At 34.8% G+C, this 22,731-nt stretch overlaps 1 long non-coding RNA gene across 2 annotated transcripts; it reads left to right on the top strand.

Moving 5' to 3' along the window:
* The first annotated feature begins 1,827 nt into the window (after nucleotides 1–1,827).
* Nucleotides 1,828–16,841, top strand: LOC123567533 (uncharacterized). 2 transcript variants are annotated; one of them, XR_012419750.1, is made up of 3 exons: nucleotides 1,828–1,900; nucleotides 5,173–5,260; nucleotides 11,045–16,841. It is a non-coding gene; the product is annotated as an uncharacterized lncRNA (long non-coding RNA). The 2 variants fall into 2 exon arrangements; XR_006690520.3 differs by having other exon boundaries at nucleotides 1,828–2,351.
* The last annotated feature ends 5,890 nt before the right edge of the window (nucleotides 16,842–22,731 follow it).

Here is a 22,731-nt window from a genome sequence, read left to right as displayed (position 1 = left end):
CTTTTATATATGTAGGATATTGCAGAGCTTTAACAATATTCAGTCACTTTTAGACCCAAGGACAATCTTGATTCAGTAATAAAAATGTTCATTAAGCTTAATCATAAAAGATTTCGTCTGACTTGAGAGTTGCGTTTTTCTTCCCCAGCCCTGTGACTTTTCAGTAAGGGACCTCAACCACTCAATATGGAAAACAGGCATCTGCCCAGCTTCTTGCTGTCCCAGGCCTGCACATCTTCTTTCTCCCACCTGCTGACTCCACCTGATTTTTTTTTATTTCTCCAGTGCTGGGGCTAAGAGAAAAAAGAGTGGAATCTGATTTTTTATTTCTCCAGTGTTGGGATTAAGAGAAGAAAGAGTGGAGAGGGATAACAAGGTGTTTGTTAACAGACTCTGTTACCATCAGCCTTTTCTTTTCTTTGGGCTTGGAGAATGCTTAAAGCTGATTCATTCCCTCTTGAACTTGGTTCTAGAGAGATCCTACAGTGGGAACACCTGACTTCACTTGCCTCAATGAGCCATTGCCTTTCCTCTGGCTGGACGTTAAAAAACACACACAACTAAAAGGTAATAAAAACAAAATCTTCAGTTCCTATATCCATACGTACAATTCTCATCTTTTTCTACTGAGATTATGTTGCCTGTAGCAAGAAACAGTCTTGACTAAGGTTCCCTGTAAAATGATCGAGGCTGGATCTTGCTCACCCAGGGAGCCAATATCTAGATCCCAGAAAAGAAACTTCTCTTTCCCATCACTCCTAGGGCAGCAAGTTTCAGTTTTTTTCTGGAATGAGTAAAACTCAAATGCATGTGCTCTTAGGATCAAATTCAAGTTTTCAATGGAATTCCACTGAAGATTCTCTCACTAGGCTTGGGGTAAGAGAAAAAGGCCCCCTTCTTTCCCACAGAACCATAGAGAAGTAGGGTGAAGAGGGAAAACGTTGCAACATTCTCTCTCTAGTGCCCTTGTAACTGTCTCCAAAAAGATTTTTGTCCCAGTCTCTTCATGCTTGATACTTTTTTATCTATTAGATGGATATTTTGCTAAAAGTCTTGTCAGTGCCATTGTTTGCTTTATCTTTTGGAATGCAAGAATTCTTTCCAACTTCCTATTTTATTCTTCATCTGTTGAAATCTTATCAGAAAATAAGTCCTATTTTGACAGCTTGTCACAATCACTTTCAACCAATCCACACCATGCCTCTATATATGGATCCTTCACTTTCCGAATCTTTGTGCAGTTCTGCATGTTGATTTTCATTGGTTTCTCTTTTACTAGCCCTTAGCAGAGCAAAATAACAAAAAAACCTGAGGTATTTACCATTCATCTTTCTGTTTTCTTTCTTTCATAAGTTTGTCTACATTGCTTGTTTGTTGTGTTTCTTCTCTGAAATTATTTGTCTTTATGGACTGTGCTTATTATCCATTTTCTGCATTTTGGTAGAATGTCAGGAGAGAAAAATTAGCTTTATAAATAATTGAATCAGAAGACTAGGAACTAAGTCTTATCCTGTCCGTGGTGCCTAGTAATATTGTGGCTCCAGTAGTTTGGCGAGTGGGAGGGAATTGTGCCCAGTGGCCTTTTCACTTTTTCACTTCCATAATTCGGTGAGCAGGAGGGAGTGGCACCCGGCAACGTTTTTACTCCCGTAGTTTGGTGAGTGGGAGAGAAGGTTACAGCTTTTTTATTCCCACCACCGGCATCTCAGCGAGCCGGCCAGGAGTGTTACAGCTCTTTTGCTCCCGCAGTTCAGTAAACAGGAGGGATGGTTACAGTTCTTTTATTCCCACCACCTGCAGCTTGGCGAGACAGCCAGGAGCATCATAGCTCTTTTGCTCCCACAGTTCGGCAAGCAGGAGTGAGAGTTACAGCTCTTTCATTCCCACCTCCCGCAGTTTGGTAAGTTCCTGGTCCCGAGACCAACGGAAATAAGGTACACAAACACCAGAGACTGAGTAAGGTAGAGAAGAATTTTATGGAGGGACAGAAGGAAAGCTGTCCCCTGCAAGAGGGATCATGAAAGTGGGTAGCCCTCTGTGAGGCTGAGTTTGGGTTTTTTACGGCCTTAGAATAGGGAAGTGCATGTTGATGGGTCCACAGGTGTTCTTGGAAAAAGCATCATTCGATTGGTTAAAAGGCATCATCTAGAAGAAACCAGTCAAGAGAGAGTGAATAAGACACGTTTAGAAGGTCTCGCTTCAGTCGTGGACTCTATCTGGGACTGGCAGCTTAGTTTTCAGGCTTTAAATTGTCCTTGGTTTGAAGGTTGAGTTTTACTGGGGGACCCAGCCCTGTCTGCCTAAGAATTTGTCTGTCTACCTGTCACCATCAGTGAACTGCTTCGTTGAAGGTAATTTTATAAATAAATTAAATTATACATGAAACAAAAATTTATCCCAACCGTTAAGAAGAAACATGCTTCCTGTATTATGTATTATATACTGTTGAAATGGTATACTCTGCTAAATATTTATATGACAGCTAAGTAATTATCTAAGCAATGAAAGAAAAACTCAATAATTTTTCTTACTTAGGTTTTATGATTTCCAATGAATGTGTTTCTGTGTGTATTTGATGAGCTCCTAGTGTTATCAGAAATTTTTCATTATGGTGATGCAGCTAGTATATCTTATTGAGACAATTTCTCTCAGTATGCAACTGTCTGTATTAGGAAAGAACTTAAATATTGTATGTCTTCCTTTGCTCTTGTTTAATGTGATTCTTTTATCTTGGCAATTGTGTAAATCCCATTATAATTATTGTGTACATAGAAGTATAATAACTGCCTATTTAGTTTACCAATTATATATTAAATTGCTACCTTCATTAAATGAGCATGATAGAAAAGAAAGAAGAAAATTTAAAAGCCTGAATAAATTTTTTTCTACCTTGAAAAGAATAAAAATTTGTCACTCAACACAGAGACAAAATTATAATATTTGCTTGAAAACCACCAACTACACTTTTAGATAAGATTATAACTTATTTCACCACATGAAATAGTTCTCATTGTGTAGGAGTTTTATCTACTAAATTGAATGTAAACCTAAAATAATGTTTTCAAAGTGCAAAATATAAAAAGATACACTCTAAGGTAGGTACAAATTACTTAAAATAAATAAGCATTTTTATTTCACAAGGAACCTCCTTTTTTTTTTTTTTTTTTCTTAATCTTCGTATCACAAGACTTCCTATTAGGTAGAGCTTAGTTGTAACATAAACTAGTGACTTGCTAATGATCTTCTAAATATAAAGGGTTAAAATCCATTAGTTTGTATCACCTGCATAAAGAAGAGATAGAACATAAAAGCAAATAAAAACCATATGCAGCCATGTGTACTAGAATTGCAGTTGACTCTATTTCACACCAGGTAATTTTTCTAAACCAATTACATGTAATTTCATCACTCTTGCCAGGAATTGCTTCAGGCATGGGTATGTTGCCCAGTTTTTGGTTTTTTTTTCTAATGAGACATGAAACCTGCTGAGAAGTCTAGAAAAAAATCTCTAGAAAGATGGACAAGAAAAGATAATTTTCCATCTTTTTCTTGTCTGATACATGAGAAGAAGTCATTTTTCTGTCAGCCTAATAGTGAAGACCACCAAGAATGATAGGAGACAGGAGAAGGGAAGGAAAAGGAAATGAGAGTGTTTGATACCATCCTTGAGTGGCTAAATCAACCAACACTGGAATCCATCTGCCTCTTGTTGTTATGTGAGATAATAATTTTCCATATTGCTTAAGCTTATTAGTGTCAGTTTGCTGTTATTCATAGTCAAAAGCATCTTAACCAATATATGAAGGGATATGAGGAATTATTAAGCAAACTAGGAAAGAGAAGACACATGGGAACACAAAAGCTCTTTTCAAGAGTGTGGTCACAGTGGATGATATTGTCAGTAGAAGTTACAAGGTGGTGAATTTAAGCTTAAAATAAAACTTGCTGTCAGAACCATCCGAAAAGGCATAACTGCCTTGGAAAGTGGTTATTCACTCTTACCAGAGATTGGCCAACCATGTCTTAATTATGCTGCCAACCACAGACATCAGACTATACAACTTCAAGTCATTTCCAATGCTGGAATTTCTTTATTTCTGTGAATCTGGGGAAAATGATTTTTCAACATGAGTCAAAGTCTAAACTATGTCTATAAGACAATCTTCCTTCTGTCCTATATTTTTAGTTCTCTGAGCATTTGTTGAGTCTTTGCTGAGTTTCCAGAGTATGTTGGTAATTGAGAGAATTAAATTACTATGTGATTTTTATAGTTTAATTCCTCATTGGCACATATTCTCAATTAATGATGAATAAACCACAGCATATAATTGAATGTCAGAATCTGTGATAGAGATAATAAAGGGTTTGGCACAAGAAGTAGACAAATCAATATGGGCAAAAATGGCTGACTTTGAACTTGACTTTAAGAGTGAATAAAAACTTACCAAGTGCTGATCTTGACAACATATGCATAAATATTATATAAATGGTGTCTTTAAAAATAGAACCAAATTGACACAATGTCATTTTGAGTTAGTACCATTCAATTATTAATATTAAATCTCACTATATGGAGTTATTAAATGAAATGTTAGAGCAGGCTAGGGTTAAGGTTAAGATACAAATTTAATTTTGTCTCTGTCATTTTGAAGAAAGATATATTTTTAACAACAGCGTTAAGGCAATGCCATTAGTCATATAATGAAACTGGGAGCTGCTATAGTTATTTCAAAAGAAACTTTTTCCCAGTTTGTATCATTTAGAAGAAATAAAATTTCTACCAAGGTTCTTCTTCTTCACTGTTTCCACCATTTATTTGTGGTTTATGAAGAAGAATTTTAAGAATTTATTGTCCACTGTAGCCATTTTATAATGTAACATTTATCTACTTAATCCAAACATCCCTACAGGAGGCATAAGGAAAATGGACATCACCAGACTTTTAAACATAACAGCAGCATTAAGTGGTTTTCAGAATTGTTGGAGAGTGTACCAGAATTAACTAGGAGAGTACGGTAGACAGTTCAATAAATTACGATAGCAATGAGAGAGCTACATGGGAAACTCTAGGAGGAGTTGCTGATCTAGCTTCACATCTAATAAATCATATTAATTAAAGAGAGGACTATCCCATTTTTATTGATAAAAGATTTCTGATTTCCCTGGTGCCAGGTACATTAGTCCACTTTTCATGTGTGGAATCTTTAAGAAGGAAAAGATAAATGGAGAAAGAATAGCACCAAAAGGAAGAAATAAAAAGGTAAAGAACAATCCTAAACACGTATGGTGACTAACAATTCTTATAAATCACCTGATCCAACATGACCTCTTGCTGTTACTAGCAGAAAAATTGCTCTCATTTGCATTTTTTTATTTTCTCTCTTGCAAATAGTGAAGGAAAGATGAGTTCAGGTAAGAGTTCATTATCTCCTCTCACCCTCCCATAGGCTTTGGTGAAAGAAAGCATTTGCAAAATGTGTTCTTCATATGCTATGTTCCTCTCTCCTCCCATGCAGTAGAATCAATTTCAAACCATTTCATTTTTTAACATAAAATCACATCTCATGAAAATATACCCATTGCCATAAAATCAAAAAGTCTGTATTCCTCTATTGCAGGCTTCTGCTAACTGGCCTCTTTCAAGTCCCCTGCTTCAAGCATAGTGCAAATAGTGTAAAATAAGTATGTTTTATTTTCTTTGAAGCTCAAGCATGTATACTGTATTTGAACTAAGCACAGACAAAGGTTGTCTACTCTCCTTTTTATTAAAGCTTCATTGAGTACAGATTTATTGCTAGATAATCTTATCTTCTAAACTTTCAAGAAAATTGTACAATTTTAAACTTTATTTATTTATTTATTTTTTGAGACAGGATCTCTCTGTGTCACCCAGGCTGGAGTACAGTGGCACTATCTTAGCTCATTGCAGCCTCAACCTCCTAGGTTCTGTGATCCTCCCACCTCAGCCTCCGGAGTAGCTGGAACAACAGGCATGCACCACCACACCCAGTTCATTTTTGTATTTTTTTTGGTAGAGATGGGTTTTCACCATGTTTCCCAGGCTGGTCTTGAACTCCTCACCTCAAGTGCTTGGCCTGCCTTGGCTTCCCAAAGTGCTGGGATTACAGGCGTAAGCCACTGTGCCCAGCCAACGATTATCTTTTAAGCTTTCAAAAAATTATAAACTCACCAAAACTTTTGCCTGCAGTTCAGACACCTTTTTGATAGATTACACTACAATGTTTTCATGATATTTTCTGCATGGAAGTATTTGTTTCAGTGGATATATGACCATGAATTTTTCATTTCCTTATTAAAAAAGAACTCTTTGTGAATTACCTAGGCATAAGTAGCATTAACAAACTTTACACTTGAAGGTGACATATAAGCAGAAAGATTTTACAGAAGAAAAAATACCATCTTATTATTTGGATGGTTCTTCGTTAATATGTAAATGTTGGGAATCCTGGTGTTTTCCATCTTTTCTCCTTTTTGGTCTTAGAGAGATAGAACCTTACGTCATTATCAGATTTTGTTTCTTTTCAAATGTTATCCCAGAATACACTCCTGTTTAAGTGACTCAGGTATAAACATTAGAGTCTTAAAATACTTCTTATGCCCACAACCCCTTATGAATTCCACTTTATTGTTTTTCCCTTCACAGCCAATTTATTTTAAAAGATATATAACTCACAGTCTGTAATTATTTATTTTTTATTTCTCCTCAACCTGATACAATCTGGTTTCTACCTCCACTATACTAGGTCATGAGTGAAGCAATATGGAGGTCATTGGTGACCTAGCTTTGCAACACTTAAACTGATTGACACTCCTTCTTAGAAAATGTCTTCCTTCTTAGTATTACATATATTTCCTGGTTCTCAGTAAAAACCCGTTAATTTCTTTATTCATTTATTCAATATTTTGAAAAGTTATTGAAGGTCAGGTTCTATTTCCTGCTCTTCTACTACATCTACTGCTTACATGTTATAGCCCTCAATCTATGCTTTTCTCAGTATACACATTTACCTTTGGAGGCTTCATCTAAACCCACTGCTAATGATTCTCAAACTTGCTTCTCCAGGCAAGATTTCATTCTTACTTTTCTCAACTGTGTGCAGAATGTCTTTATGCTGGTGTTCAGAAGACACCATATACTGACTTGTCATTAGTTGTAAAAATAAAAGGTTTAAAATATTTATTCTGTTGTGCCCCTTTTATGTTTTTGAATTATTTTATGAAACCCAATTCAAATAACACAGTAAGTTATAAAACAAAGGTAAAAGTTCTCCTAGTTGGAGAAGAAAAGGTAACATAGTGAGAAATAATAAAACAGAAATTACAAAAATGTAAAATATTTTTGCAATACTTTCACAAAATTAATATTTAACTTTGGGTGAGAACACCTGGACACAGGGTGGGGAACATCACACACTGGGGCCTGTTGTGGGGTGAGGGGAGGGAGGAGGGATAGCATTAGGAGATATACTTAAGTAAATGACGAGTTGATGGGTGCAGCACACCAACATGGCACATGTATACATACATAACAAACCTGCACGTTGTGCACATGTACCCTAGAACTTAAAGTATAATAAAAAAGAAAATAAATAAATAAATAAATAATTTAACTTTGGGGAACTTTCATTTTTTAACCCTGCAAAATAGTGGCCAACTGTGCAGATGAGCATGTGCAAATGTACATGATGTCTTTAAATACCTGTATATTGCACAATAGCATAGTGTTCCAATGGATAGTATCTTAACCGTTTTTTATTGATAGAAGCTCAGATCACTTTTGTTGGTTTCTATTGTTGTATTAATTATTCTTGTATACATAATTTTGGGGTATTTGTGTGAATAAAATTCTAAAATATAATAAATTTTTGTAAGTGAATTTCCTAGATTAAAGGGTATGGATATCCAAAATTTTAATGCATAGCTCTCTATGCCAAAAGTGTTGTGTAGATTCACATTCACACTAAAATCACCTAGGTACTTCTGTTTCTCAACACTCTTGCAAACATTTAGTACTCTAATTTGTTTAATTTTTGCTAAAGCCATAGGTAACAAAAAATGATGTCTCATTTTTAATTGCATCTCTTTAATATTAAAGAAGTTGAGCAACTTACAAAATATTTACTGTTATTTGTATTCCCTCTTCAGAAAACTTATTATAAATATGACATTAATTTTCCTTCGTTATTTTAAGGTATGCTTATATAGAGTTAAGAGATTAAAAATCAAAGCATGAACTATATAGATTAAAAGAATACAGTATTATCAAACAGCAAATTCTAAAATTATCTCAGGCATGCCAGATTTTGAAACTTGATCAAAATAATTTTAGTATTGTGGAAAGGATTATTAATCTGTATAATTTTTAAAAATACAACTGGAAAATGTTTTGCTAAAGTATTAAGTTGGACCAAAAACATAAAAAGGGTTTCCCAATTGTGAGTCCTCCAATGATATATGAAGAATATTCTGATTGAATAAAAATTGATGCAAAACTAATATTTAAGGTTGGAACTTGAGAAGATGGCAGCACATTCTCCTGGCACACTTTCTGCAGCAGATTTTGACAAAACTGTATTGAATTAAATGGCTTATGTTATAGCCTTAGCAAGAAAAAACTAAAACTATCCCATTATGGCCTACAAAAACAGAGAAGAATTGTGTGCAAAGGGTGAGAAAACAGCAGTTGGTTAATGCACAACAATTAAACATATAGTATTTCATAGGTAATTACCACTTTCTAAAAGGTATTATTCTATCATAGTCCTTTAAAAATAACATAAACACTCAGTTATCCCATATTGGAAATCTCAGTATAGCAGCAAATCATACAAACTTTAATATTTTCTTGGTGTTTTCAATAACTTCTTATATAAACTATTTTTACCATTTACCATAAAGACAAATCAAAGAAAGATGCAAACATTGAATTTTTTTAAATTTATCACTCATAAAGTTTATGCTCTATAATACTTTCTAGATATTGTGCTATACAGATTAAGAATGTTCTACATGGAAATTAGATTATTATTGATTTTGTAGAAATTGCCACAATCATATTGTTTCTCAGGAGACTAGATTTCTGCCTTTTAAAAATGCTTCAAATATTTGAAACAGGATTTAGATTCACATCTCTGACCCTCAATATTTAAGTGTACCTGTGAGGAATCAGGATACAAAATAGTACTTCTCACTGTTTCTTTCTATTCTGACTCTTCTTAACAATAACTAAAGGCTCTATCACTATATTTAGTAGTTTCAGCTCTTACTGTGATGATCTATTGGCCTTTTTTCTTCCTCTGAAACAGAAGAAAAGTGATAAATTGTGTTCTTGGAACTGCACAAATAAATACATTTCAGCCCTAAAATAAGACTGAATGGATAAGGTTTTGGCTCTCAAGTATAGTAAGTCATAGATGCTTTTAGGTAATTTATGCCTTTCCTATTGCCCTTGAAACTATGATGTGCAAAATATATATACAACCTGGGAATGTGTGTGTTTTATTCACTTCCTTCATTCTCAGAGAGAACTACCTTGAGGTGTGAACCTGACAGGAATGTACTGCTGTGCAGGAGAATTGGAGTTACTAAATTGCATAAAGCTCATGATGATTTGGATAATGTAGAGAAATTATATATTCAGGTTAAAGCTAGTCAAATGCTCTACTAAAGCTACACCCATCCACTATGGTGGAAACCATACATTGTTAAACTTCAAAAGCTCTCACATTGTTCAATTTAATGATGAGCTGAAGAAAAAAAATGTGATTTTTCTCACCCAGTCCTTCAGTTCTCCTTTAGGATAGAAGGAACAAATTTATAGGCTGGGAAGAAAGTTAATCAGTACATTATCAAAACAGCAAGACATATGGATAAAAAATGAATACTTCTACCAGTCATCTGGAGGTTTCCTAGTGTCCAGATATTTGATATCATGTTAACTAAATATTTAAATTACTGATTGAAATTTCTCACTCGGAAGTCTCGGTGTCATCTAGATTTTTTCAACAGATCTGTGTTATACCTGGATGTTCCATGGTTTAAAACAAAATAAATTTCATTTTTGAAAAAAATAATATAATATTGTTATGGTTAGATTAAAGGAGGCATGTTAATATTCATCAGATACCAAAGTTATGGTTAATAAAATGAGGCAATTTGACATCTTCATTGTGCAGATTTAGTAGACACAACTCTGTTCATGAATCATTTTTAATAATGGTATTTCTTGAATCATCAAAAATTAAAACTTTATTCGGCATAAATTTTTTTCTTCTTCCTGAGATAATGTAAATTGGGGGGAAAAGAGTGCCTTCTAGCTGATACAGTCTAATGCCAGCTAGCTTGAGGGCAGTTCCTTGTGGCACATTTTGGGTCTGTATTTTATAAGGCTCTTGGCTCTTTTCTCTGCTGTAAAAATGTACCCAGGGACTCCAAGACTCTAATTACTGAACAGAACTCTTCACTAGCTAGTAAAATTAGGTATAGTTTCTCATAATCAGCCATCAAGTCCCACTCAACCATGAAGACAATAATTGATTGTTGTAGAATAAAATAGAAATGAAAAATAAAAGACATATACAAGTTCTAAGTTCTAGCATTTTATGATTTAAAGCTAATAGCACACTAGGACTACTAGTTAAACTAGGAGATTTCCTTTAAGTTCCTAATTTTACCATTACTTTCTTTGTGTTGTATCTTTTCATTGTGGATATTCTTAAGGAAGTCAAGCTAAAGTCAAACATGAAGAAGGTCACGTGACATAAGGTGTAGATGCACAAACCTCCTTAGATAGAAATCACTTGCAAACCCAAATGTGAAATATTGTAGTCTACAGAGACCTTAAGGAAGTCACAGTTGGTAAGAAAAAAAATACAAGGACAAAGACATATGCATATACTTGCTTGTGTATGTGTGCATGTGTGTGTGACAGAGAGAGAAACAGACATGAAAATAAAAAGTATAATTATAGTCAAAGCTTATATACCTTCTAATAAGCAACATATACTTAAATAACTTTATACAGAAAATGAACATGTTGGGAAGTCCCACCTAACAAAAAACTAAGGGCAGGATCTGGCTAACAATCAGCAAGAAAGAGAAGTCCCAATCTGACAGCTTTCAAGAAACTGACTGCCATCAATACCATGTGAGCTCGGACAAAGATTCTTCCCCAGTTGCATCTTCAAATGAGAATCCAGCCCTGGCTAACATCTTGATTGCAGGATTGTGAAAACTCCAAAGCAGAGGACCCAGCTAAGTAATGCCCAGACTCTGGACCCACAGAAACTGTGAGACTATAGTTGTATGTTGTTTTAAGCCGCTAAGTGTATGGTAAGTTGTTAGGTTACAAAAGATTTCTATTACAGATTCCAAACTCTTCAAATGCAGAAGCTATACATATAATGTGTTTTCCCAAGCTCCTAACAGAGTTCTTGATCATAATCTATATTGTCAATATTTTTTCATCAATTTCACGCAAATAAAAGTTTTTTAGTCCTTTCCATGTACACAAGTAGAACTTCAAACCACCATTTAATATTCAACTTTAGAAGCATATTTCTATAAGATGCTTCTAAATATTTGCTGCTTTCAAAGTAAAATAGAAAATGGGCAGATTAGACAAATAATAAAAGCCCCTATGATGGAAAATTTTTCTTCATTCTGAGTTGTTTAGCAGAGGGTTGGTTACTTTTAGTATTTTTATATATAACCATACACTACTTTGTTTATGTATTCACTTCCAAGCCAAACAAAATTCCCATTTACTGAGATGCATTTAAAAGATATCTTTTAAAGCCAGTAGTCGGTGAATACAAAGCCTTTTCCTTTGTAGCCTCCAGAACAAAAAATAGCTTTTCTACCCTGTTTCTTTTCTAAATGTATTCATTTCTTCTAATAGTGAGCTGTGGTTTGAAAGAAAAGGGCCTTTATCTTGGCAAATAAAAGAAAGGGAGAAAGTTAGAAGCAATGTATAAAATTGCACCTAACAGAAAGAGAGTTTAGTTATCCAAACAGATTTCAGCAGAGGAAAAAAGAGTGAAAACTAATCAACTCTTACATGGTGTTTGCATTTCAAAAACACCACATGATTTTTCATTTGTAGAGTCACTCAGTACTGAGGAGGCAGTTTCACATATGGACAGTCTTACCAAATGCTTTACTGGTGCAAATTTTATGGGCTGGTCTACCACAAATGTCAACCTAAGATTGACTAGAAAATTGCATACAAGGCCAGCAGGTGTTCAGACCCATGCTTTACATTTGCAGAACCAACTTTGTTTGTCTCAAAAATTATTAATGCAAGAGCCACGTAACGGTTCTGTCTCCAGATTTAGAAACATGGAATGCTATTAGGTGCTATTCTAAGCCTGATATTGCAAGCGAATAATAGTAAAAGGAAAAGGAACACTTCTAGATTTGTGAAGGGGCCACCAGTTGCTGTCCTTAGCAAGGGAGTAAGGATGCTTAGCAGAGTTTTAATAACGAATATAATATGGTAAATGTATTCTTGCTAAACTCCGATGTCATATTTCTAAAGGGAAAAAAATTTTAATTGGTGTCAAGGATTTTAAGAAAGTTTTGTAACTATCAGTGTTTACTTTTAAATATAAAAAAATTGCAGAGCCTAATATCCACATCTAATTACAAGTAAATGTAAAATTTTACCTGACAATATTTATGACACAACATCACACCAAATTTTATTTTAAAATTATGGCCTTTTATGAGATCATTTTGAAATATTCAAAAAAGGTTTGTGTATTGTGCCTAATTTTCTTGACATCTAAAGAGATGCTCTTTTATTTGACAAAAAGCAACTTTTCAATTGTCAATCAAGAGTTTATAAATTGGGCTGAAAATATTTATCTCTCTGGAATTTTAATGATTATAGCAAGGAGAAATGAGATTACATATTAATATTGCAGTTAAAATACAAAAGTTTCAAAAATACTCTAAGGCATTTTCTCTTTTATTCAACTATTTAAAAGGGAAGAATTTAAGCAGTGGAACCATCATCAGTTTAATTAACATAGAAAATGTCTAAGGCAAAGTAAGCAATCTGGGACCTAATAAAAATGCCACAACTGAGTGAAATGAAAAACAGCCCTCAACTTGCTTTGGCATAATCAGGTGTGGATTTTTCCAAGTGTATATTGTGCACAATGAAGCCTTGATTAGAACTGTCTATAATAACTACCAGAACTCTCAAATATCCTCACAGTGGAAAAAGCAAACAAAAGAGTTCCAGGGAGAGTGTGGATGTAAACAAAACTCTAAGGTAATAAGCAAACATGTCTTCAGGTTCAAAAGAAATTGGAAAATAGAGAAAGTATAGTTCTATTGGGGGAGACTTCTGAGCTAAAATTCACATGTCAATACCTTGATTAAACTTATAAATATTATACTTTTTAAAAAAATCAAATTTACTTGCTGAATGGAATTATATACTAACTGGTGATTCCTTTTAGACTGCCTTATCAAAACTTTTCTAAAATTAGCATTGTAAAAGCTATGAAATGGCACTCCATAAGTATTTGTTAACTGATCTGCCATAACTGTATGTAGATGAGGTAGCTATTATCTACAGAATTACCACAGGTTGCTGTGAAGACTTGTGTAATTCCTAATATTTCCACACTCAGCACTTTATTCGTGTAAATAGAATGAGGATTGGTACATACACCTGTTTCACGGGGTTATAATGGTGAATACTTGGATTAGTGTATATAAAGCACTTAGAACTATGCCTGAAACAATGTATGCTCAGTGAATGAGAGACTTTAGAAGTATGGTACAACAGAGGAAGAAGTCATTAAATGAACCTTGGGGAAAACAAAATTCTTCACAAAAAAAGTTGCATTTGAAATGTGAAGAGGATATTCTCTCTAGGGAAAGAAGGTCTGAAAATTCTAAACAAATTCTTCTCCTGCTCTTCAAATCCTTCAATGGTTTTCCAAAGAGATATATGCGTGTGTGTGTGTGTGTGTAGACACACACATCTTTTGCTTCTGCATATATACATGTGTACACACATATCACACAAATATATAAAGGATAAAATGTAAATGCCCTAATTTAACGTAAAAGATCATTCCTGGCTTGTTCAGTTAGATTTGGCAAGCTATGCATGCAAGTCTGTCACTCTTCTCACCTCAGAAGTCATATGATCTTGTTTCCATCCCCAGTGCATGCATTTTTCTCACATTTAGGCACCTGCATGTCTCTCATCATGGGTTCTTCCTCCCACTGCTCTCTCCTTGCTCACTCTTACTCATCATTTCAAATCTGTGGTTCATATAATTGCCTCTAGGAAGACTTAAGGATCTACCTAGATAAAGTTGGATGAGCGTGCTGTATGCTTCCATCAGTCCTGTATTATTTCCTTTTCTACTGATATGTAACAAGTTACTACACACTCAACTACTTAAAATAGCACTCATTTATTATCTCACAGTCCATAGGGCAGAAGTCTGAGCAGGCTTGACTGGGTTCTCCTTTTAGAGACTCACACAGCTAAGTCAAGGTGTGGACTGGTCTGGCGGGGCTCTTGTCTGGAAGTTACAGAGGAGACTCTGCTTCCAAGTTCATTCATGTTGCTGACAGAATTCAGTGCCTGCAGTTTTGTGACTGAAGTCCAATTTCCTTACCGGCTGTCAGGCAGAAGCTTACCCTTAGTGGCCAGGGAACTTCTGCCTGTGGCTTCCTCTGTCTTCGTATCAGCAACTGTAAGTCCATCCCTTCTCAGGCTGTCAAACTCTCTGACTTCCTGCTTTTGCTACAGCCAGAGAAAACTCTGCTTTAAAGGGCCTGTGTAATTAGGTTGGGTTTTCCAGATTATCTCCCTTTTAATTAATCCAAAATTAACTGATTAGAAACCTTAATTAATTATGAAAAAATTCCTTTCACCATATCGTACCCACAGACTCCACTCATACTTAAGGGGAGGAGATTAGGATCACTAGGAGTTATTCTTAGAATTCTGTCTACTACAAACTCTAAAAGCTCCACTGTTGATTACAATTGCTTATTTTTTTCTTACTATATTTAGTGAGCTCTAATTTAGCACTTACTACATAGTAGGCACTGTCTTACCTTTTTAGGAGGCTACTTTTAATATGCCCATTTTTCATATAAGGAAAAATAGATGGCCTATAGAGGTAGAATCATCTGCCCAAGGTCACACTGCACTCTGACTGGTACATTCATTTCAGAACAGCAAATGTTCCTATGATAGGGGAAGTGGGTTTGAAACTCAAGTGAGCTGTCTCTAGATTCTATGCTCTTAATATTATAATGTCCTCTGGACACAGCTAGAATGCAAGCTTTATATCAGAATATCTTTCCTGTTTATTGTATTCCTTATGCTTACTTAAGTAAGTGGCACTTAAGTTTTTTTTTGTTTTTTTTCTTTTTTTTTTTTTTTTGAGATGGAGTCTCAATCTGTCACCCAGGCTGGAATGCAGTGGTGTGATCTCAGCTCACTGCAACCACCGCCTCCTGGGTTCAAGCGGTTCTCCTGCCTCAGCCTCCCGAGTAGCTGGGATTACAGGCACACACCACCACATCTGGCTAATTTTTGCATTTTTAGTAGAGATGGGGTTTCGCCATGTTGGTCAGGCTGGTCTCAAACTCCTAACTTCAGGTGATCCACCTGCCTCAGCCTCCCAAAGTGCTGGGATTATAGGCATGAGCCACCATGCCCAGACAAGTATTTAAAGTATAAATCAATATAAAATAAAACTTTCCTAAGTATTTTTTTCAAGCAATGTTATTGAGCAACCATGGATAATTTTTGTGACATATTGAACAACTATGACTCCATTAATGACCCTCATATGTTTGAAGCTTGATTCTTGACATCGAGGAAATCATGTGTCAACATCTGTCTCCTCTTGGAATTTGTCTGGGTGGCCAAACATACAAGTAAACGTCCAAATGCAATATGATATGGAGAACACTATAATACAATTAAGTTTCATTATCTGATGAATTAAGAGAATATGTGCTGAAAATATGGCTTTTGCTTTCTTATATTTGAATGCTTCAGATCAGATCACACAAAATACTGATTTGAGAAATGACTTGAATAAAAGTAAAATCCTAAGAGCTGAAACATTAACTAATCAAGAAATTAAATTTGAAGTTCTCTCAGCATCCTATTCTCTTTGTTACACAGTGAAATTAATCATATTCCCAAAGGCAGAAAAGCTAATGTAGGTAAGATCAGCAACTGGGATTTGCCCCAATTGCTACTGTTTATGAATATATTACTTTCCCTAGGTGGAGTCTGAGTGGAAGCATTTCAAGTCACATCAACACCAAAATTAGTCCTCTTGATTAATGTCATGTTTTATAACAAGCATTTGTAAAGCAGTCAGCCTTTGCCACTATAAAATAGGGCATCTGTTAATGTGTGTTTATATCTGCTCATCGATTAAACTTAATTATCTTTCCCTGTGGTTTTCAACCAAGGAAGATTTACATGTAAATGTGTGGCTTTTTTTGAGATTAGTAGAAATTCTGCATAAAGAAAAGGAGGAAGGAGCAAATGAAGTTAGCATTTATTAAGCAACTATTATTTGCCAGGTGCTTTCGATGTATTATCCCATTTAAATCTCCCAATAACTGCATGACATTTTAGTGTAATCTCTAGTTTACAAATAGAAGCCTCAAGATTTAGTAAGATTTGGAAAATTATTTAAGATCATGAAGCTGACTTCTAACTCTTTTATACCTTGTATTAACCAACTGTAGACGTCTAAAAGAAAGTGTATGTTAATAGATTTTGGAATACAAAATAAAATGCCCAGTCTGCTGCTTCCTGAGGGTATTTTCATTTTGTTTTTTAAATTTATCTTTGTGACTCAAAAAAATCACTGTATGAATGTAGTTCTCTGGCGGGTACATTCATTTCAGAAAAGCAAGTGTACCTATGATTTTTGCTTCTAGCATTAGCACCATGTCTCTGACATGTTTCTCTTGTGTTCTAACAATATTCTGATCACCTATTGGCTCCATCTTCACAGCCCTCTATTCATTTGCACATCAGTTCCAACTGTCTGATAAAACTGGAAAAAAACAAATAGCTTGGCTCTAGATCAATTTTTTTCCCCCAGTATTCAGCTGAGGGTCAAACATTAAGTCCCCCATTCTTAAAGGAAATCTCCAAAAATTATAAACATATCAAAGCCATGATACAAATGGTTCAGTAATCATTAAAGAAGCACAATTTCACAACTAAAATGTAACTTGAAAATCAGCAAATTCATCCTTGCAATTCTCAAATAATATGAAAATGATACCTAGGTCACAGACGTGCTTAATAATAGCCCCTTTCCTTCCATTTCCTGTAGTAACCTTGGTGCTGCTCTTCAAATCATCTAAAAAATTTCTACCTCAGACTTAGAACATGCATGCCTTTTTTTTTCCATAGTACCTTCTTTCCTTTCTCAGACCTGCATCAGGGAAAAAAGAGGAAGAATTAGTCTCATGACTTAACCAATAGAGGAAGAAGTTAAGGGGAAAATCTTGCAAGCAAAGCAAGGACCCATTTCCTAGGTGGGAAAAGGAAAAGATTCAAAATAGTCAAATGTAAATTATTTACAGCAGTTGAAACTCTGAGTAGGGAATTAGTCAGAAATGTGAACCATGAAAGCAGCCAAACAATAAAAATATTCACAAAATACTTTAACAGCTTCACTGAGACATAATTTACATACTACACAGTTCACCCTTTTAAAGGGTACAATTCAATGTTTTATGGTATATTCACAGACACTCAACAATCACCACAATCTAATTTTCAACAGTTTTCTCACTCCAAAAAGAAAACTAACAGACAGATCACAGAGGATATTTAGGAGTAAAAGTCATTTGTATAATACTATAATGGTAGACACATGCTATTACACATTCATCAAAAATCATAGAATGTACAACACCGAGAGTGAGTCCTAATGTCAACTGTGGGCTTGGGGTGGTGATGATATGTCTGTGTAACTTCATCAGTTGTAACAAATGGCATCACTCTGGTGCTGGATGTTGATAGTAGGGAAAGTGGGATGAATGAGGGGCAGGCAGTTTATGAAAACTCTCTGTACCTTCCACTCAATTCTGCTGTGAACCTAAAACTGCACTGGGAAATAGATTCGTCCTTTAGAAAAAGAAAAGAAACCCCATCTCCAGCAGGATTAACTCCCATCCCTCCTTTGCCCCAGCTCAAGACTACCATAAGCCTACCTTCTGTCTCTTCAGATTTTGCCTATTCTGGCAATTTTACGTAATTATCTTCACAAGAGAACAATCACACTTATGTAAAAAATAGGAAATTAGGCTGGGTGTAGTGACCCACAGCTGTAACCCCAGCATTTTGGGAGGCCAAGGTGGGAGAATTTCTTTAGTCTAGGAATTGGAGACCAGCTTGGGCAATATAGTGAGATCTCATCTCTACAGAAAAATTAAAAAATTAGCCAATTGTGGTGGCACTTGCCTGTAGTCCTAACTACTGTGGCGGCTGAGGTTGGAGGATCCCTTGAGCCTGCAAGGCAGAGGGTGCAGTGAGCCAAGTTCACACCACTGCACTCCAGCCTGGGTGACAGAGCAAGACCCCCTCTAAATAAATAAATTGTTTACTAAATCGATGGGTGTACTTCTGGGTTGTCCCAGGATAATGCTAGCTTCTCAGCTTAAAGCTTCTCAATACTTTTCCCCACAAGTAAACTAATAAAGAAGAAAAGCCAGTGAAACCACACAAAACTGACTTATTTGGCATAACTTGGACACAGAGAAAGCCACAGTCCTCAAACTACATATAAAGAAAGAAGCTAACCCTATATTCCAGCAAAGATATCTGTGAATTCACTCCATAAGATTGTGGAAATAAGATGGCATCTGAAGGGCCTGGATAGAAAAGAGGGTGATGGAGTCCAGAGCAAATAATATCCAAATATGCAAAGGCCCAATATAGTCACAAACATTCTAAAACAGACCTTGGACCTGGTCTATCTGAGCACTGGCCGTAGAAAAGGTATTTGAAAGTATGTCTGATCTGGAGGACCGAACTCAAAAAGGAAACTCTCCTGGAAAAGAGGGAAGTGAATAGGATCTGGAGGGCACTTTTAAAGACTTGACGATAAAGGAAAAGAAGAAAGTAAGGGGAGAAATTAAAGGCCTCAGAAACAAAAGAGAACAGCAAAATCCAAAGACATGCCATCCCATTAAAAAAAAAAAAAAAAAAAAAAAAACACCTTTACCCTTGGGTGCATAAATTGTGTGGAAACAAATACAAACAGAAAAAAAAAAAGTCAATTTGTATTAAAAAAATGTTTTTTAATTAAAGTAATTCAGTCGGTGAAAAATCTTCCCTCCTCAAAGGGAAACAACCACAACGCAGAAGAAAAAATAACCGTGCACTTGAACCTGGGCTAAGTATACCTGTATGTGCATTTGCAGATATTAATGAATGCCTAAATCAGAAATTCAAAAATTCAGATTCCAAATAGGAAAAAATTGGAAGATAGATAAAAAAGATTTTGACCAAACTGAAAGAAATTAAAAAAAAAAATTCTCTCAAGAAGACTAAATTACAAGTGATTCAGTCCCAATCAATTGTAATCAGTTACCAATTACAGGAGCTCAATTCAACTGAAAACTTAAAAGTTTATTAAGAGATATGGAAGAAAGGCTGGAAAACAACCAAAAAACAAAATTAGATAAAGAATGAAGTAAAAAAAAAAATCAGGAATGTGGTGGAAATTGAAGATATTCAATGAAGATTCAAAAACCACAAAATTGTTAAGAGGTGAACATTAAAATCCCATATTTAAAACAATAGCTGCTGGGAACAGTGACTCACACCTGTCATCCCAGCACTCTGCTAAGCTGAGGTGGGTGGATCACTTAAGTCCAGTTTGTCAAGACATCCAGAGTAACATACTGAGACCCTGTCTCTACAAAAATACAAAAAACTAATCTGCCATAGTCATGCGTGCCTATAGTCACAGCTACTCCGGAGGCTGTGGTGGGAGGATCGCTTGAGCTGGGGCAGTCCATCCTGGGCAATACAAACCCTGTCTCCAAAAATTAAAACACATACACGCAAAACCAATTTCCATATTTTGAATAAGAAAAATTGTATTTCTTTCTCAGAAATGTTTATGCCTTTTATTTTTCTTTATTGTCTTACTACGCTGTAAAGACTGTCCAGAAAAATGCTAAATAAAACTGATAAAAGCAGATATTTTGCCTTGTTCCCAATGTTAATGGAAAAGCATTTAGTCTTTTACTACTAAGCACGACATTAGCTGTAGCATTTTTGTAGATGCTTTTAATTAGTTTTAAGACATTCCTTTATTCTTGGTGTGTTGAGATTTTTATCACTATGGGTTTGAATAGAGTCATCTGTTTTTTAGAAAGCATCTACTGACATGATCATATATATTTATCCTTTATTCTATTCATATGGTGAATGTACTGGTCGGTTTTCCAATATTAAACCAACCTAGAAATTCTGGAATAAATGACAGTAGTCAAGATGGATTAATTTGTATTAATTAATATATATGAAATATATATACACATATGTTTTAATTAAACACATATACATTAAGTATACTTATATGCACATATGTTTAATTTGATAATATTTAGATAAGGATTACCTTTTTTTAGAAATAATATTTTTTCACGTAAGGTTGTTGTCTAATTTTAGAATCAATATAATTCTAGTTTCATAAAATATGTTGGCAGTGTTCCCCACTCTATGTCTTTTTCGAGGCTTTCATGTAGGGTTGGGATTATTTTGTTCTTACATATTTGTTAGAATTTCCCAGGAAAGCCATCTGGACCTGGATTATCTCTGTGGAGAACTTTCTAACTAGAAACTTAATATTTTTGTTAAGTATAGATTATTCAGATTTTCTTTATACTCTTCTGACGAAGTTGGTCTTTTCTGTCTTTCAGTACTATTAATTGTCATATGTATTGGGATAAAGCTCCTGGATTGTGCCCAATAAATTATCTCTGTATTTGATAATCCATAGCAACTCTACTCTTACTCAAGAGGTACAGTAAAATGTGTAAGGAGAGGCCTAAATCTTTCTTTTCTTCCCTATGAGCCAACAGATGAATGTATGAGTAGGTGTTGTGCATGTGTGCATGTGTGTGTAAAAAATTTGATTCAGAATATAACTTTGTATTGACACCCTGTTGCAGTTTAGCTTCCCCAAGAAGCAGACATTGATACAGACATTAGCACGCAGAACATTAGTTAGGGAGTGCTCTTGAGATCAGCACCTCTGGATGGGAGGGAAAGGAAGCAAGACTGGACAAAAGGATAAACTGACTTGTGATTCAGTCCCAATCAAGTTCACAAATGAGCCCACTGGAAGTTCTAGAGTCAAGATGGCCTTAAAAGTTATTATTTCTTTTCTTATATTCAAATATACATATATTTAGATTTAATATATCTTTAATATAATAGATTTAGTATTTCAAACCAATGGAGGAAACATAAATATTCAGTAGAATGACAAGAACAATTGGCTATCTATATGGAGTTAAAGCTAGATTTCTCCATTATAGAATTCACAAAAGCTAATTTCAAATAAATTATAAGCATAAATACAGAGAAAATTACAACATTGTTATTTTGTAGCTATTGATATTTTAAACTATAATTTCAAGTTGACAGATCGCAAGTGTATATATTTATGGGGTACAATGTAATGTTTTGATGTATGTATACAACATGGAATAATTAACATTAATTCTAATTTATTAAACATGCATCACTTATTTGTATGGTGAGACATTCGGAATTTACTCTCTAAGTTATTGTGAAATGTACATTATTGACTATATTCACTTTGTGCAATAGATCTCAAAATTTATTCCTTTTGTTCGTCGAAACTTTGTGCCCTTTGATCAATAACTTCTCATTTCCAAAACCCATTCCGCTTCTCCCCTCTTGCCTCTGGTAATCATAATTCTACTCTCTACTCTATGAGTTCAACTTTCTTTGATCTCATACACAGGTGAGATCATGTGCTATTTGTCTTTCTGTGCTTGGCTTATTTCACCTAGCATAATGTCTTCTAGATTCATTCATGTTGTTGCACATGATAGAATTTTCTTGTTTTTAGAGCTTGAATATGATTCCGTTGTGTATATGTACCACATTTTAAAATCCATTCATCTGTTGATGGACACTTAGGATGATTTCACTATTGAATAATTGTGAATAATGTTGTAATGAACATGAGAATGCAGATATCCCTTTGACACATAGTTTTCAATTCCTTTGGATGTATACCCAGAAGTGGAATTGTGGATCACATGGTAGCTCTATTGTTAGTTTACAGAAAAACCACCATCCATAATGGTTTTGCTAATTTACTTTTGCGTGAACGATGTACAAGAGTTTCTCTGAATCCTAACCAACATGTGTTGTCCTTCATCTTTTTGAGAAAAGCCATTGTCATAGGTATGAGGTGATATCCGATTATGGTTTTAGTTTGCATTTCCTTAATGATTAATGATGTTGAGAGTTTTGTCATGTACTGTTGGCCATTTGTATGTCTTCTTTTAAAAAAATGTTTATTCATGTCTTTTGCCCATTTTTAATCAGATTATTTAATATCTGTTTTGGATATTAACCACCTATCAATAAATGATTTGCAAATATTTTCTCCCATTCTGTGGGTTGTCCAT

The sequence above is a fragment of the Macaca fascicularis genome, chromosome 11 (genome assembly GCF_037993035.2).
Source record: "Macaca fascicularis isolate 582-1 chromosome 11, T2T-MFA8v1.1".
NCBI classification, from domain to species: Eukaryota; Metazoa; Chordata; class Mammalia; order Primates; family Cercopithecidae; genus Macaca; species Macaca fascicularis.
This window is presented reverse-complemented; position numbering and strand designations above follow the sequence as displayed.